An 18,919-nucleotide genomic window follows, 5' to 3' on the forward strand; every position below is an offset into this window, starting at 1 on the left:
GCAGATGTGACACAGGCCCAAATATTCAGGTCTTTGGATAGTTAGAGTCTCCAGGTAGAGACTTGATATACCATCCCCAGAAAGACTTTGGGACCCCTTCGAATATCTCAATGAAATAACTGCATTTGGTGGGCAATTACTGCAGTCAGAACCCTCTGAAATATCTCTAACTCAGAATGAGACCTGGAGACTTCAAGGTGTTCTGATTTATTTACCTGGGCAGTCACCCAAGAAACCGTATAGACAGTACAACTAAACCAATATTGTCTCGCTCCCTACCAGGTCCCCACTGACTTCCTACAATTCTTCACTTCACCTCACCATCGATCCATCCAGCACCATACATAGGTGCCACTCTACTATCCGACACACCCCATTCACTTACCGAATCCACTTATACAATGATACATTCATACTAAACAAAAGTAGTTCTGGGTGATTTAAATGGTAGCCGGATCCATAAAAGTGGAGTGCGATTGCTGATTCTCCATGCTGCTCATAAGAGAATTCCATACTGAGTCGGATGCGAAGTATCCTCCAATGCAAGATTGCTTAGAAAGATTGGAGGGAAGTGAGCGAGTATCATCATCTGATTGGGGTTGATTAGGAAGATATGGTGCCTCAGTGGTTAGCACTGCGGCCTCACAGCACCAGGGATCTAACTTCTGGTGACTTGTCTGCGCGGAGTTTGATCATTCTCCCAGTGGCTGCATGGGTTTCCTTTGCTCGCTCTGGTTTCCTCCCACAGTTCAAAGCTGAGCAGGTTAGGTGGATTGTCCAGGGATGTGTAAACTAGGTGGATTAGCCATACAAAATTGAGGGTTGCAGGGATAGGGTAGGTGAGTGGGTCTTGGTGGGATGCTCATTGGAGGACTGGTGTGCCTTGATGGGCCAAATGGCCTGTTTCCACATTGTAAGGAGTCTATAATTTTATGACAATAAGGTTTCTGATCCTGACTATAAGATCTGGGCCACAGAATCTTACAGTAGTGACTGTTCAGGAAACCATTTGGCCAAACTGTATAATCTGGCTCAAGTAGAATTCAGCTAGCCCCACTCCCCAACTTTTTCTTTGTTGCTACTCAAATTTCTTTTTTTTTTTAAATAATCATCCAACTGTCTTTTGAAAGTCACATTCAGCACTACACCCGAACAAGAAACAACTCAAACTTCCGAACATCATGTTTCACAACGTTAGCAATCAGTGTCATCTGGTTCTCTCTCTCCATCAATGGGAAGATCAGGATTGGCAGAAAATTATTTCATCCCAAGATTATAGTGTTGATGAGAAAATAGGAGAGTTCTCAATGCTGACTGTCCAGAGTCACCTCTTTGAAAGGAATTCTGAGAGGGAAAGGGGAAATTTGTTACATATTCCTCCCTCCCTCAAAAGAAAGATTTAAAAGTTCATTAGTCACTCATCTCATTATATTATTTGAGAAACCTTACAGGAGGAAAAAAGCCCAATTCCGAGTAAAGAATATGTAATATTTGCTGCAATTCTAAAGTAATCTTCAACAGAAAACATCAATTTACAGAGCACTGCTCACAACATTTAAGTGCTTTATGATTAATCAAGTACTTCCTACAGTCAGTGCTCTAATGTAATAATCACACCAGCCACTTTGCACACAGCAAGATCCCAGGTAACGCGATAATAACAAAATACTTAAATGATGTTGACTGAAGGATACTTTCCACTGCACCAGAGATTACTTCCCCTGCTCTTCTTTGAAATACTGCAATGGGTTCTTTCACATCCAACTGAGGACACAGATGGACCTCATTTTAACCTCTCATCAAAAATACAAAAGGACTTCTAACAATGTAGCAGCACCACATTGGAGTGAGTTTGATTTTTGCACTCAAGTTCTAGAATTAGACTTAACACAAGAATCTTCCCTAGAATTTAGAAAAATGAGGAGAGATCAAATTGGGGTATTCAAGATGATAAAAGGTATGGATAAAATAGACATGGAGTGAATGCTTCCTATTGTGGGGCATTCTAGGATGAAAGATCATAGTCTTAGGATAAGGGAAAGCGAATTTAAAATGGAATTAGCACTGCTACCTCACAGCGCCAGAGACCCGGGTTCAATTCCCACCTCAGGCAACTGTCTGTGTGGAGTTTGCACATTCTCCCCATGTCTACGTGGGTTTCCTCCGGGTGCTCCGGTTTCCTCCCACAGTCCAAAAATGTACAGGTTAGGTGAATCGGCCATGCTAAATTGCCCGTACTGTTAGGTGAAGAATGGGTCTGGGTGGGTTGCTCTTCGGAGGGTCGGTGTGGACTTGTTGGGCCAAAGGGCCTGTTTCCACACTAAGTAATCTAATCTAAAAAAAAATGAGGAGAAACTACTTCTTCTAAAGGGTTGTGAATCTGGAATTCCCTATCCCAAAGTGCAGTAGATGCTGGGATAGCAAGTAAATTTGAGGATTAGACAGATTTTTAAATTGATAATGGTTGAAGTTTTTTTTCTTTATTCACTCACAGGATGGGGTGTCACTAGCTAGGCAGCATTTATGCCAATCCTTAATTGCCCAGAAGCCAATTAAGAGTCAACCGCATTGCTGTGGGCTTGGAGTCACATGTAGGCCAGACCATGTAAGGATGGCAGCTTCCTTCCCTAAAGACATTAGTGAACAGGTGGGTTTTTCCCACAATCAACAAAAGATTCATGTTCACCATTATGGGGAGAAGGCAGGAAAATGGGGGTGAGGAGCATATCAACCACGATCGAATAGCAGAGCAGACTCTATGGGCTGAATGACCTAATTGTTATGTATATATTTTTTGAACTTATGACCTGTAAATGCCTGGTGAATGATCCATCGCGGCTTCCATCAGTGGCCCACATCATCGGTGATATTGGTCTTCAGCCAATTCAACTAACTTCCCGTGATATCAAGAAATGGTTGGAGATACTGTATACTACAAAGGCTATGGCCCCACAACATTCCAGCAACAGTACTGAAGATTTGTGCTTCAGAATGTGCTGCTCTCCAAGCCAAGATCTTTCTGTACAGCTAAATCACTTGGCATCCACCCAACAATCTGGAAAAACACCCAAGTACGTCCTGTCCACAAAAAGGAGGACAAATCCAAGCCAGCCAATTACCGCCACATCATTCTATGCTCAAGCACCAATAAAATGATGGGAGGTAGTACTATCAACAGTACTATCAAACAGCACCTGCTAATGGATGCCAGGCTCCACCAGGGCCACTCAGCTACTGATCTCATTTCAAACATGGATAAAAGCATTGAATTCCAGACGCGAGGTGAGAATAACAGGCCACATTCAAATGACTTGATCATCAAGGTAGCCTAGCAAAGCTGAAATCAATGGATATCGGGGGTTGGGAGTCATTCCTGGCACTTAGGAAGATGGTCATATTTGTTGGATGTCAGTGATGTCAACCCCAGGACATTTCTGCAGGAGTTCCTCATGGTAGTGTCCAACGCCAAGTCAACTTCATCAGGCTCATCAGTGACTTTCCTTCATTAGGTCAGATTTGGGGATGTTCAATGATTACACTATGTTCAACACCATTCACAACTCCTCAGACATTGAAGCAGACATTCAAATGCAGCAAGATTCAAACAATATCCATATTTGAGTTACAAGTGGCAGGTGACATTTGCACCACACAAATGGTAGGTGATGACCATCAACTATAAGACATTATCAAGCCACCACACAGTGATAGAACGGTTAACACTGCCACCTCACAGTGCCAGGTACGTGGGTTAGAGTCCAGCCTTGGGTGGCTGCATGGAGTTTGAACATTCCCCCATGTCTACATGGGTTTCCTCCGGGAGTTCCAGATTCATCCCACAGTCCAAAGATGTGCAGGTTAGTATTGTTAAATGCAGATTATGGGGATAAAAAGGGGGGCTGGGTTTAAGAGGGATGGTCTTCTGAAGGTTAGCGTGTACTTGATGGGCCAAAAGTCCTCTTTCCACACTGTAAGGATTTTGTTCTATTCTTGACATTCAATGGTGTTACCATTATTGAATTCCCCCATCTCAACATTCTGCTCGTTACCATTGACCAGAACCTTAATACTCGCCATATCAACACAGCTACTAACAAGAGCATGTCAGAAGCTAGAAATGCTACAGTGAATCTCATCACCTGACTCCCCAAAGCCTAGCCACCATCTACAAGTCAGGCTTGCCATGGAATACTCCTCACTTGCCAAATGAGTGCAGCTCCAACAATACTCAAGAAGCTTGACACCATCCATGACAAAGCAGCTCACTTGTTTGGCACTACACAAAAGCATCCACTCCCTCCATCAACGATGTTCAGTAGGAACAGTTATGTACTATCTAAAGGATGCACTGCAGAAATTCACCATAGATCCTTAGGCAGCACCATTCAGACCCACAAACATTTCCATCTAGAAGGGCAAGAGCAGCAGATACCTGGGAACACCACCACATGCACATTCCCCTCCAAGCTACCATTTACCATCCTGACTTCCTTCATTGTTGCTGAGTCAAAATTCTGGAATTCCCTTCCTAAAGTCAGTTGGGAATCAACCTACAGCATGTGGAATACATTGGTTCAAGAAAGCAACTTACTACCACAGCACCATCTCAAGAATAAGAGCAAACAATGCCAGCCTGTGATGTTCACACCCCACAAGTGAATAAAAATGGTTACTGTCACCAAAATGCTGCCCCACTGACACAAATATATAAGAAACTGACAAAATAACATGGTTTGGTGTACCAGGAAAGAATATAAATGCATCCTGCAGTGAAGGAGAACTTACATTATACCAAAGGATAAGTGGGCAAGTTCTCTTGACCAGTTATCTCTGGCATGAGACAACCATTCTGTGTTCGCAGTGATCCCACAAAAATCATGAAATTTATCACCAATTAATCTGCTTAATGGCTTTATATAAAAAAGAATACTGATTGAATATTGCTAAGAAATCTCACACCGTAACAAACAGACAATACCACAGTTTTGCACCTCGATCAAAACATGTAGGAAAACAAGCTAGCAATATGATCAAATCCACAGGAATCTTGAATTCTCAACATTTTGGTGCAGAAGTGTAAGTCTAAAGAAGATTTCCTATTGAAATCAAAATTCCTCTCCACATTGGACATGGTACCGCTGGTTACGAAAACTTCTCTACCCAGTCTCATAAAAAAAGTTAAAAATCATACAACACCAGGTTATAGTCCAACAGGTTTATTTGGAAGTACTACCTTTCGGAGCACTGCTCCTTCATCAGGCAGCTGTGGAGCAGCACTCTAAAAGCTAGTACTTCCAAATAAACCCGTTGGACTATAACTTAGTGTTGTGCGATTTTTTAACTTTGTCCACCCTCGTCCAAAAGCTCCATATCAAATAAAATTAATGCAATCCATTGACAAATTCTAAAATAGCAGAGAAAATAAAGTCGTGAAAATGTCAGGAATGTGAATGAAGGACTTATATGAAGGAGTTCAGCTCAACAATTAAAATACCGACACCCTCCTTCGCCAATGCACATTGCCTGAACACTCTCTTTACAGTTGTATCAGAGCCACTCCCTTTGATTCAATACTACCTATGAAACCTGTGACTTCCATTACCTGGAAGGATAAAAGCAACAGGTGCATGCAATGGCATCACATCCAAATTCCCTAAAATTACACTATCCAGACTTGAACATATATCACAGTTTCAACATCGCTGAGTTAGAAACATAGAAACTAGGAGTTAAAGGAAGTCATTCAGTCTGCTCTACCATTCAATAAAATCATTGCTGATCATCCAACTTAGTACCCTATTCCCATATTCTCCCTTTATTCTCTGATCCCTCTAGCCCCAAGGATTATATCCATCTCCTTTTTAAAAATATTCAATGCTTTGGTCTCTGCACTTTCTGTAGCAGAGGCTTCTACAGGCTCAACAATATATGGGTGAAGAAATATCTCCTCATCTCAGTCCTAACCTGCCTACACTGGATCATTAAACAGTGACCCCTGGTTCAGAACTCCCCAGACATCAGGAACATCCTTCATAGGAGCCTCACCAGACAGAATCCAGCAGTTTAGATCATCAGCCTCACTCAACTTGATCAAGAACAACTAAGAATGGGCTGTATGTGCTGGCTTAGTTGGAGTTGCCCACATCCTGATCCGCTTAAGCTCATCACTTCAGCAGAAATATTGGTGCACTATGCACCAGTTTTACAAGTAACATTCAGGGGATAAATGGAGCATTCTGAATTAAAACTACAGGGATAATTGTACTGCTATTTCACTGAAATTGTTCAATCTGCAAACAGAGAATTAAATTGTGTAAGTTATTTTAAGTTACCAGTTTGTGATAAATAATTTACCAACATCTTAAAAGCTGACAATAAAGACTATAACAGTTCAACATTACAATATTTCATATTTATACCGATCATAATTCTGGACACAAAATCAAAAGGTAAGTAGACTTGAGTTATTTCAGATTATTGCATTAAGCTGATTAAACCGTAATTCCCTTATTTATGTGTAAATACTCACTTGTGGCTCCAAATAATCACTAACATACCTTAGCAGTTCATCGAGATGTGACTGCTTCAATCAGCAGACCAAATTAGGAGAGTCTAGTGTTCCTTCCCTTTGGCAATAAAGCTTGAACACAGACCAACAGGTTCAAGAACAGCTTCTTTTCTGCTGTTATTAAGCTGATGAATGGACTGTCCAACTTCAAATAATGTTGATCTTGCTTCACACGCATCCTGTGCAGTGTAATCTGTATGCCACACTACGTACAAACATTTTTTTCACCCTTTGATCTGCCTGTCCTGCTTGCCAACAAAACTTGTCATTGCACTTCGGTACATGTGACAATAAACCAATCAATAGAGAAACTTGTCCACATTGACAAGTAAAGACTGATTCTGACAATTTGGGTAGATGAGAACAATCTGAAGTCCAAGTGTCCTAAAGATATGTCAGTGCACTGTGGAATGTGCAGAGCTCATCAAGACAAGACCTCCTAGAGACCCAGTGCATCTGGATCTCTCTCAAGCTGCCAAGACTCATCTTGCCACTGGTGCAAGAGAGTGAGGGTGACAACGCACAAGTCTCTAATTATATTCCATTTCAGATGCAGGGATGCTCATCACCTTCCCATTGTCAATCGTGTCGGTTACAGGTTTTTGCAGCAAAGAGCAAGCAACATAGGTGTGGATATATTGGGAACTGTAGCCTCTAAGCTGCACACAGGTAGCTTCATGCCATATGTCATTTTTAGATGGAAGAAAGAAATGTAGCTCAGCAACCCCACTGCATCTGAGCAACTCTTTTCTGGATGATGCAAGTAACCTCTCTAATATGAGGAAGCGATAAAAATATAGGGTGCCTCTAACACTGTCTGCTTCATTTTCCGAGCAAGCCAGCACCTGTCCCTTCAGCACCGTCAAGGTAATCACAATAAATGAAGGTAAGACCAGTTACCACTGGTGCATAGCACATGGGCAGACTCATGGCCAATGCACATCTGACAGACATGAAAGAAGATTTTTTTTTTGGTACGTCTGGCTGTACCAAAAGGCACTCCCGTTTCAGTGAGACTCATCTAGCTAAGGATGATAATTCAAAGAAACCTGGATAGATGTATTATTTTGGAGCAACCATGGAAAATGAGAAGAATGCAAAGCTAGGATAGACTTTGCTGTCACAGACAATCCAAGTTGAATTACCCTTCCAAGGATGTTAATAACCCTGTGGTGTGCTTAAGTCGACCATGCATGACATCAGGTAAATTACTTCCATTCCCTGTCAACTGCTGCGCCAAAAAGCAGCAAACTAATCAGCTTTGCATTGCAAAATTTGGTGCTCATCACCAGGCATCATCGAAAGTAAAGGGTTGTAACAGCAATGGTCTCCTCTTGCTGAAGGTGGGCACTAAACATGAGTTTTTAACCACCACCAGTTTTCTACTACCCTAGTCACAAAAGACATCCTGGATACACTACCTTCTATGCATTAGTATCTTATCAATGATATCATTATAGACAGCGGGATAGGCAGGATGGACATATGCAGCAGTGACTGCTAAACTGATCACTACCATATCATTTCAAAGCTAATGAAATGGTGAGAGAATGAAGGCTTAGTGTGTCTCAATGCATCAAATCAATACAGTCATAACGGAACTGGTTGGAAAACAGGAGACACATTTGTACAGCGAAAATGCTCTATCATGGATCCTACTTCTCAGAAATATGAAGGTCAGTTCAATAAAAACAATGATGTATTAGGAGAGAAAAACTGCTCCAATTTCAACCTCCCTTCCCAGCCATGACTCTCATTCAAGCCAGTCCACCACCATCTGCAGCTCCCAGTACATCCTGCCTATCCCCCGGTCCTGAAGAAGTTACATTCGAAACATTGACTTCTCCATCTCCTGATGCTGCTTGGCTTGCTCTGTTCTTCCATCCTCCTGCTGTCTACAGGATTGGCCTCAATGACAAGAAACTGTCATTACCAAACACAATACTTGCTGAAACATCCATAAGACTGCTTAGTGCAAGTTCAGCAAGATGAAAGAGATGTGATTGAATCAGAAAGCAAACACACACCCATCACATACAAATCACAAAAATTGAAAGAGATTCTATGATGCTTTGAAGTTCACAGTTTGATGTCATCATCTTCCCAGATGATATCTGCCTTATGCTTCTCTTACATATTCCACATTGACCAGCTACATCCATTAGACCAATCACCTATCTTGTCCTCTACTTCTCTTGCCTACATTTTCCATTGTCTTTTCTTCCAACTTTAGTCTACCACTTGCATTGATAAAGTGCCCAAAATTCCGTAATTTCTTTTCGTTATGTACAAAGTTCCTTTTTTTTTCTCAGCCATTTCTAGTACATTCTTACTGGTCTTTTTGCCTGTGTAGAATATGCAGAATATTCTCCAATATGTTAACACCTCAAATGCCTTCAGCTTATTATTATTCTCAGACATATGGCAGAGGACAAGATATAGCACCTCAGCATTATTTTGCTAAGGCTCAGGTTCAGTTTCTTCAACGTTACCATCAGCATCATTCTGGCAAAACTGGGCTTGGCTTTCTTTGATTTTCTTTGGTTTTCACAATCACAGATCCCATCATGTGTGATAATCTGTACACAGTATGTGGTCCTTTTCACTTGTCTATTTACTTCAATTTTCACTTAAAAAGACTACACTTACCATCATCTTCACATTCAAGGCAAATACTGGTCTTTATCCAAATTACCCTTGAACGGAGTGGCTTTTTAGGTTATTTCTGAGGACAAACACGAGTTAACCATAGTGTTGTGGGCTGAGACTCGCATCTAATGCGGGTGAGATATGGATGGCAAACTTTCTTCTCTAAAGGGTATTAGTAAATGAGTTAGGATCGGTGATAGCTTCATCATTGCCAATGAGACTATTTTACATTCCAGATTATCTGAATTTTAATTCCACCAACTGCCATGGTAAGACTTGAACCCTTGCCTCAAAGGATTAGTCTGGGGTCTCTTGATTACTGGTTCAGTGACATTACCATTGCAACACTATTTACCAGATTTTAGTAACCACTAAAAAAAATGCTCACACCACCAGCAGTCTCGAGATCTACAGAACTATCACAGAATTCGATCTCTTCCAATCAGCACAGCCAGGGATCAAGCAGCTTGCTTCAATTTATTCCAATGAATGCTACTGTTTAAACTTCCCATGAATATTTTTAGAGTTATTTTGGAACTAACACACCACTTACATGAACACTAGACAAGACCAGGGACAAAATTATTCCAATACCTCCACAGTCAACTGCCTTCAAACACCCATGAATACTGAGAACTTACCAAATTACTAGAACTTGTGAAATTAGAATGAATCAACATACTGAAAACACAGCTAAATCATAACTCGTACAAAAGTAAAACCAAATGTCCAACAGCATCTAAACTGATATTTTTTCTTCGTTATTTAGTATTATACTACTTGTATTCACCAATCTCAGATCAAAGAACTACAGCATCCTTTTTTAAAAAAGAAATCCTAACTGTACCCAAGAGATCTCGCTTCAGTGGTTTTATTTTAAATGTTTTGAAAATAAAGCCTGAATAGCTGCATTCAATGCAAACTCTAGGCAATCTCATAAAGAATCTAGGGGTTCAACAACCCCTGAGCATTGCAAACCTAATCTGACACTACATTTGAATTGTCTATTTAGAGTCAATCCCAAAGGATACAAGGATGTTGTGCTGAATCTATAGAATCCAACTGTCCACTGGGAATGTTAACAAAATACCCTACTGCTTTTGTTGCAAACTTCCATAATACAATTTCATAACCCCCCATATAAAATTAATTAATTAAATGAAATGCGATCATCCCAAGAAAACAACAAAATCCCATTTTACTTGGACAAACTTATGATTATGCTTGTGAGCTAAGTTTGAGTTTCTAAAACTAACAATTTTCACATCAGAGTCAGAGGACTACAGCACACAAAAACACCCATCAGCCCATTTTGTCTGTGCCAATCATAAACAACCTAATAATTCTAATCCCATTTGCCAAGACTTGGTTCCATAGCCTTGCATGCCCTGGCAGAAATATTAACGTTTATCTTACAATTAGCAAATGGGATATAAATTTACATGAAGTAACCAAACAATCTGTCAATAATATGCTTCAAGGTCAGTTTGGGGGAGGGGGAGGTCAAAGGTATAATGAATAGCTGTTGCAATATTGTCATGTTATCAAAGCCAAGCTAGCTATCTTGAAGCGTGGAATGCTATGTTCCTAAAAATAGACCAAGCTTGGTTTGAAACCAAAAAAGAGAACAGCTGATGAAAAAAAAACAAGTTGGAAGTTTCAGTGCAACACAAGAAATAAAACACAAGGAATGACATTATGAAGCAGCATCAATGCAAGGCCTAAGTACCAATTGCTCAAACTATGCTCATGTTTATCAACAACTTGGCTTTAGAAATTACATCATGAGCATAGGCCTTTCTGTCCAACAGGTTTGTTCTGGTATTCATGATCCACCTAAGCCCTCAGTGCTGAACTACTTAGAGGTTATTAGATTAGATTACTTTACAGTGTGGAAACAGGCCCTGCGGCCCACCAAGTCCACACCGACCCGCCGAAGCGCAACCCACCCATAACCCTACATTTACCCCTTACCTAACACTACAGGCAATTTAGCATGGCCAATTTACCTGACCTACACATCTTTGGATTGTGGGAGGAAACCGGAGCACCCGGAGAAAACCCACGCAGACACGGGGAGAAGGTGCAAACTCCACACAGAAAGTCGCCTGAGTCGGGAATTGAACCCGGGTCTGGCGCTGTGAGGCAGCACTGCTAACCACTGTGCCACCTTGCCGCCCACTATGTCTCTTGGATGAGTCTAAAATCTCAATGTATCAGGTAGACCTTTAAAAAATCCCAGGACACCAAAAGTGGAGGTGTAGTGGACAGCAAAGACGGTTACCTCAGATTACAACAGAATCTTGGTCAGATGGGCCAATGGGCTGAGAAGTGGCAGATGGCGTTTAATTCAGATAAATGGAAGGTGCTGCATTTTGGGAAAGCAAATTTTAGCAGGACTTATACACTTCATGGTAAGGTCCTAGGGAGTGTTGCTGAACAGAGAGACCTTGGAGTGCAGGTTCATAGCTCCTTGCAAGTGGAGTTGCAGGTAGATAGTGAAGAAGGCATTTGGCATGCTTTCCTTTATTGGTCAGAGTATTGAGTACAGGAGCTCGGAAGTAATGTTGCAGCTGTACAGGTCATTGGTTAGGCCACTGTTGGAACACTGCGTGCAATTCTGGTCTCCTTCCTATCGGAAAGACGTTGTGAAACTTGAAAAGGTTCAGAAAAGGTTGACAAGAAAGTTGCCAGGGTTGGAGGATTTGTGCTATAGGGAGAGGCTGAACAGGCTGGGGCTGTTTTCCCTGAAGCGTCAGAGGCTGAGCGTGACCTTATAGAGGTTTACAAAATAATGAGGGGCATGGATTGGATAAATAGACAAAGTCTTTTCCCTGGGGTCGGGGAGTCCAGAACTAGAGGGCATAGGTTTAGGGTGAGAGGGGAAAGTGAAAAAGGGTGGCACATGTATGGAATGAGCTGCCAGAGGAAGTGGTGGAGGGTAATATAATTGCAACATTTACAAGGCATCTGGATGTCTATATGAATAGGAAGAGTTTGAAGGGATATGGACAGGGTGCTGGCAGGTGGGACTAGTTTGCATTGGGATATCTGGTTGGCGTGGACGGGTTGGACCGAAGGGTCTGTTTCCATCCTATGCATCTCTATGACTAAGTATTTTCAAGTCTGATGAAAACGTCAATTTTCCTTCTCCTCAGATGCTGCCTGACCTGCCGTGCTTTTCTAGCACCACTCTAATCTAGACTCTGATCTCCAGCATCTGCAGTCCTCACTTTTGCCAAGTATTTTCAAGTAGCCAGTTCTTGCTAAAACTACACAAGGCACCATTTTGACTACATAGACTATATCTGGAATACTGTGAACAATTTTGCTCACCTTATCTAAGGAAAGATATGCCAGCATTAGAAGCAGTTCAGAAAATGTTTATTAGGTTGATCCCAGATACGGAGAAAGTGAGGACTACAGATGCTGGAAATCAGAGCTGAAAAATGTGTTGCTGGAAAAGCACAGCAGGTCAGGCAGCATCCGAGGAGCTTATGCCCAAAACGTCAATTCTCCTGCTCCTTGGATGCTGCCTGACCTGCTGCGCTTTTCCAGCAACACATTTTTCAGCTCTGATCCCAGATACGGAAGGGCTGTCTTCTGGGGAGAGCTTAACGAGGTTTGGCTTAGTAATCACTGGAGCTTAAAAGAATGACAGGTGACATTATTGAAACCTATAAGATTCTCTGGGGTCTTGACAGAGTAGGTGAGAAAGGTTGTTTCCCTCGAGTGAGAATCTCAGAACAAAGGATATAATCTCAGAGTGGGAGGTTGCCAATTTAAGGCAGAACTGAGGAGCAATTTCTTGCAGTGTTTTTCAGGAATTTTTTAACGCAGAAGGCTGGGGAGGTTACATCGTAAATATAGTCAAGCTTAAGACAGACTTACATTTAATTGGTAAAAGAATCAAGGATCATGCGGAAAAGGCTGAAATGGAGTTAAGGATTATCAGTTCGCTGTGATCTCAGAACTCAATGCACTGAACAACCTACTTCTGCAACTACCTTTCCTATGGAGAAAGGGTTGAAGGCTTATACGTAAAGAACTTGAAAAACAAAACATTTTCATTTATATAGTATTCCTATTCCAAAATAATGCTGACAAGTCAGTGCAGTATGCCAAAGGATGGCTGATGAGGTTGAATGCAGAGAAGTAGATGATACACTTTGGTAGGAAGAACATTGAAAGACAATAAAAGATACAGGAGCAGAGGATCCTGAGTGAACGTGTGCACACATCATTATAAGTGGCAGAACAGATGGAGAGCAGTTAATAAAGCTTGGCTTTATTAACAGAGAGTACAAAAGCAAGAAGCTAATATTGAACTTGTATGACACTCTCGTTAAATCTCAGCTAGAGCAGTGTACAGTTGTTGGCAGCACATTATTGGAAAGAGATGAATGCATTGGAGAGTGAAGAAGCAAGTTACAAGAATGGTCCCAGGAGTGAGAAATTTCAGTTATGAAGATAGAGCAGATAGGGAGAAGATATGGAGTGGAGAAATGCATTTCAAATGAGCGGAATCTGGAATGCACTGTCTAGGACCGCAGAAGCAGAGACCTCAGAATCTTTCAAAAGCACATGGTAAGCACTCGCAATGTCATAAACTTTAAGATTACAAGCTATGTGCTGCAAAGTGGAATTGGTATAGAAAGGTTGGTGCACTCGATGGACCAAAGGGCTTTTTCTGTGTTGCATTGATGCTGCTTCATCAATGACCCTTCCCGCACCATAAGGTCAGAAGTGGAGATGCGCATCAGTGATTGCACAATGTTCAGCATCACTTGCAACTCCTCAGATACTGAAGCAGTTCACATTCAAATGCAACAAGAATCTGGACAAGGCTTGGGCTGACAAGTGACAAGTAACATTTGTGCCACACAAATCCCAGGCTATGACCACCACTAATAATCACTTATTAGTGGTGAAGGGCTTTTGCCCGAAACATCGATTTTTCTGCACCTCGGATGCTGCCTGACCTGCTGTGCTTTTCCAGCACCACTCTAATCTAGACTCTGATCTCCAGCATCTGCAGTCCTCACTTTTGACTAATAAGTGACAATCTAACCACCTCTCCTTGACATTTAATCATGTTACCATCACTGAATCTGACACTATCAACTTCCTGGGGGTTACCATTGACCAGAAACATAGTAGCTACAAGACCAGGTCAGAGGCTAGTGGCAAGCAACTCACCTCCCGACTCCCATAAGCTCCATCATCCACAAGGAACAAGTCAGAAATGTGATGGAATACTTCCCACTTGCCTGGATGGGCGTAGCACCAACAACACAAAAAGCTTAACACCATCAAGGACAAAGTAATTCGCTTGATTGGCAGAACTTCCACAAACATCCACTCAATCCACCACTGACGCTCAGTAGCAGCTGGACTCTCTACAAGAGGCACTGCAGAAATTCACCAAAGACCTTCAGACAGCATCTTCCAAACCCAGGACCACTTCCATCTAGAAGGTCAAGGGCAGCAGATACATGGGAATACGACCACCTGCAAGTTCCCCTCCAAGCCACTCACCATTCTGACTTGCAAATAAATCATTATTCAGAATTAGTGAGGTTCCTTCCATTCTGACATTGTGGGTCAACCAACAGCATGTAAGTAATCTAATCTAATGTGGTCTCCAGCTGTTCAAGGCGGCAGCTCACCACCACCTTCTCAAAGGCAATAAATGCTGGCCAGCCAGTGATACCCACATCCCACAAATGAATGATAAAAAAAGGCTTTGACTTCAAAAGCTTTTTACTGCTTTTAAAAGAAACAAGAATGAGGGTACATAGATTTAAAGTCATGAGCAGAAAAGCAAGGATGATATGGGTAAAGTAATAGTTAAGATATGAAATACAATGCCTGGAAATATGGTGTTAGTAGGATCAACTGAGGCATTCAAGACAGCTTAAGAGATTATTTGGAGAGACATACTGGGGAAAAGACTGACATGAGGTAATCATGCTTATTTGAAGAGCCAGTGGAAACAACAGGCCAATTGACCTTCTTCTGTACATAACAAACCCATCCTTCAGAGAATGGTTTCTCAAGTGTCTCACAGCCAGACACAACTAAAAGGAAATAACTTCAAAACTTAAAGATTTTCAGAGTATACTCACATATTAGTTAAGCATCTAAAGTATACCAACTGAACTTTAGACAGGTTATTAATTAACTGACCAAATTTTTTTTTAAACAAATTTACTTCAAAGTTCAAGGAAGGTGTTTAATTTCCCTCCAAGCAGTGAAGAAATTAGTATCTCAAACCCTAGCAAAAGCATTCCTACAATAACTTACATTACTAGCAAGAAATGTTTGGTGTACTGCACTCCAGAAATAAATTGTTATTGCATAAATATACTGAAAAGTGAATAGTAACCAACAGTCGTGAGTGGGTTAGTGTATATGACACTTGCTAGCACTTACACCAAGAATGCAAGTTACTATTAGATTGTGGAAGCTGCAACATCAGTTGTAACTCAGTTTGAACAACAGTTGAACACCAGTATAATTCAGATATAAAAACAAACTATTGTTTTGCAACTGTTGAATTTAGAAATCAGTAAAATATCTTAGCTGTTATATATTCATGTACAATTCTTTTCAAAATGTTTGTTCAGACAAAATCTTCAAATCTACTGATCCCTGTGCTATGAAAATTTAATATTTAACAAGTGAATGGCTTAAAAGCAGAATGACAGTTTGGGTGAAGTAGCATTTTGTGTTTAGAATGCTTTTTGATAACTTATTGCTACAATTGTTAAACTTCATCTACCCCAAGTCACTCATGAAGCACAGCTTCAACTTGGGGATCCAAATCTTTTGGGTACTTTCCTCTTACTTTTCAAGTGACCTCTCTCCAAACAAACCTTTAGGTGATTTTGGCAAGTTAGTCATTGTTGGAGCCAGAGGTGGTGTTGATCTCAATAAATCCTGTCCTGAACGTCAAAAGATGCCAACTACCTGTACAGATACTGGCAACAGCAATCAGAAACAGACAACTGCTTCTCTCTTCTTTAGGTTAGAAACAGACTTCAAATATTGCCCACCCACAAAAGAACCATTCAGATGAGCACAAGCAGACCAGGTGCAAAAGGCAGGCTCGCCCCTCTCTCTGATATAAGTTCCATGTTGATTCATTTGATAAATTATTGCCCAATGGGAAACAGGTTTCATTTCCTTTAATTTGAGATTTATGACAATAGACAATAGGTACAGGAGTAGGCCATTCTGTCCTTCGAGCCTGCACCATCATTCAATATTTGTAGTTTGTGTCAACATTTTCAATTGATAAATGTAGGAATAAGGAAGAATGCATTACGTACATTTTGCTAAAATCATGCAGGTAAAATTGTTTATGACCTTACTGGTTTGTTGAAAAATTAGAAGTACTGTACACACCTGTAATCATCCAAGGGACTGTAGCCAAATGCTCCTGGGAACTTGCAGTCTAAAAGCTACTCCCCTGACAGCATATTATAGAAAGGCAGGTGGTACAAGCTCATTAACGTTTCTGTTACTATACTCAACCTGGTAATCGTAACACAGGCTACAGAGACTAAGGGGTCATATAATAATTGAAGAAAAGCTTTTGATAAGTTCCCCATCTCTGACATGAGAAATCCCTGGACAGGTGCAGCATGGAACAAATGCAAAATAAACCCATGAATTGCCACTATAGTATCTTAATCTCACGATTAAATACTGAATACAATACTGAAGAAAGATGAATTTTCATTTGACAGGTTATTCATCTCTTTAGTCTGAGTTCCATTTATTAAATGTTAAATTGCAGGATCTTGGGATGATTATTTCACCGTCAGTTCTGAAAACTAATATAAAACCTAAATTTTTAAAGAAAGCTTACTGTCATTTTGATCAGCATTACGCTTAAAATTTTTTTTAAAATCAGAAATTGTGAAAGTGAACCAAAGCAATTAGGGCAGGATCATGAAAATAAATAAAATGATTCAAAAGGAAAGGAAAGCTACTGAATAAAAATATTAAATGGAAATTTCAGCAGCAGCAGGCACTGAGCATTATTAGCATGCATGAACAAGTCACAAGCAGAATGCTATGCTTCGGTGGGCAGTATTAATGTACACCACAAAGTAAAACTTTAGAAACTTGCCTTTAACAAAGTTAATGTCCACCCACATAAATAAAGTTTGGGGACACATGTATGCCAATGCACAAGTATTGAGCTAAATACCACTTATATTTTAAGTCAGATCATGAATTATATAAAAATCTTTTAAAACAGTGAGGTATAGTCCTACCCTAAAGCTAAGGGCAAGGTCTGTAAATGGATAAATAGTCAGGATCAAGTTTTTTACAGCATTCTCAAGACTGCATTTTGAGGCCCATAACTGTCATCATGTACATTTATTTTACAAAATAAGTCAATTAATGCATTAAATAATAATGTACCATTTGTACTAGCTTGCAGGTTTTACTGAACATTACAAATGTGAGAAAGTCTAATTTTGATCATTCTTCCCATTTATTCATCACTAATTTCAACACACAAATGGATATAGCATTCCTTCAACCCAATCCAAGTGAAGCAGTATACTCTACTAAATTAATAAGGCTAGGTAATGTTAAGTGCAGGTTTTTGTAGATTTAAAAGGAAGATATACATGCAAATACACCTTTGTTAGAAATTTACAAAGTTATACTGTATTAATATTTTGTCAAAAGGACAATAGTCTGTTTTTGTTCTCCAGCCAAACTAGAGCTATAAAAGTTCACCCCATTGTAACTCTTCCTCTTTGTCTCAGTAACTAGTCTGCGTTAGTTACTAACCCACTAAAGGAAAATTAAGATCTGTGGAATTATTAACTGCAGTGGGCTGCTGAAGCCGGATCATTAACTGCATTCAAGGCTGAAATAAACAGATGTTTAAATCAGTAAAGGAATTGAGGGTTATGGGGAAAAGTCAGTAGAGTTGAGAATCAGATCAGCCATGAGCTCAGTGGATGGTGAAGTAGACTCAATGAGCTGAATGGCCTACTTCTACATCTTATCAAAGAAAACCACATCCTATCACTCAATAGTATAATGTTGTCAGACTCCATCACCATTTCACTCCGAAGACAAGTATAATTTAAGACATTCCTGCCAGTGAAGACCTAGTGGTAAACCCATGACTCTGTAACGTCAAGTACAAGGGCAAAGAATTATTTAGCAAACCTAATGGTAGATCCATAATCAAGTCGCAACAGTTCCAAAACAAATACCTATCTTAGACTGAGCAGGAATTTCTAGCTTTCAGCTTACCTATGGTTGATTCTATGGGAATGACCAGTGAAAAGACATTACAGCAGATGACTCTTGTTAAAAACTAACATCTGCACAAATTCAGTAGAACAAATGATGTTCTTCTGCACTTTATTTCTCTCACTGCAATTCATTAAGTAATGGCTTCTTACCACATATCCACCAAATATTTAGCAACAAATATATGAGGAAATATGGTGAAAGGGAATATGATTGCCCAAATTATCTGTGCTGCCTTTAACAGTGAGCCAGAAATGACACTGACATATCAAATTTAACAGGATGTCTCTTCTTCAAAAGTGAAACATTTGTAAAAGGAATTATGAACGTTCGTTACATTTAGTAGTGATGTCAATAACAAAAGAGCTAAAAGATGCGTTCTTTCATCCCCTTGACTTGAAATCAGAGCAA

General features: G+C 40.4%; 1 protein-coding gene across 4 annotated transcripts in view; it reads right to left on the bottom strand.

Annotated features, from left to right (window-relative positions):
• The window catches only part of zc3h6 (zinc finger CCCH-type containing 6), a 57,236-nt gene that overhangs the window by 34,648 nt on the left and 3,669 nt on the right, over window positions 1–18,919 (bottom strand). The gene's annotated exons all lie outside the window — the stretch shown is intronic.

Source organism: Chiloscyllium punctatum, chromosome 3 (assembly GCF_047496795.1).
Source record: "Chiloscyllium punctatum isolate Juve2018m chromosome 3, sChiPun1.3, whole genome shotgun sequence".
Lineage (NCBI taxonomy): Eukaryota > Metazoa > Chordata > Chondrichthyes > Orectolobiformes > Hemiscylliidae > Chiloscyllium > Chiloscyllium punctatum.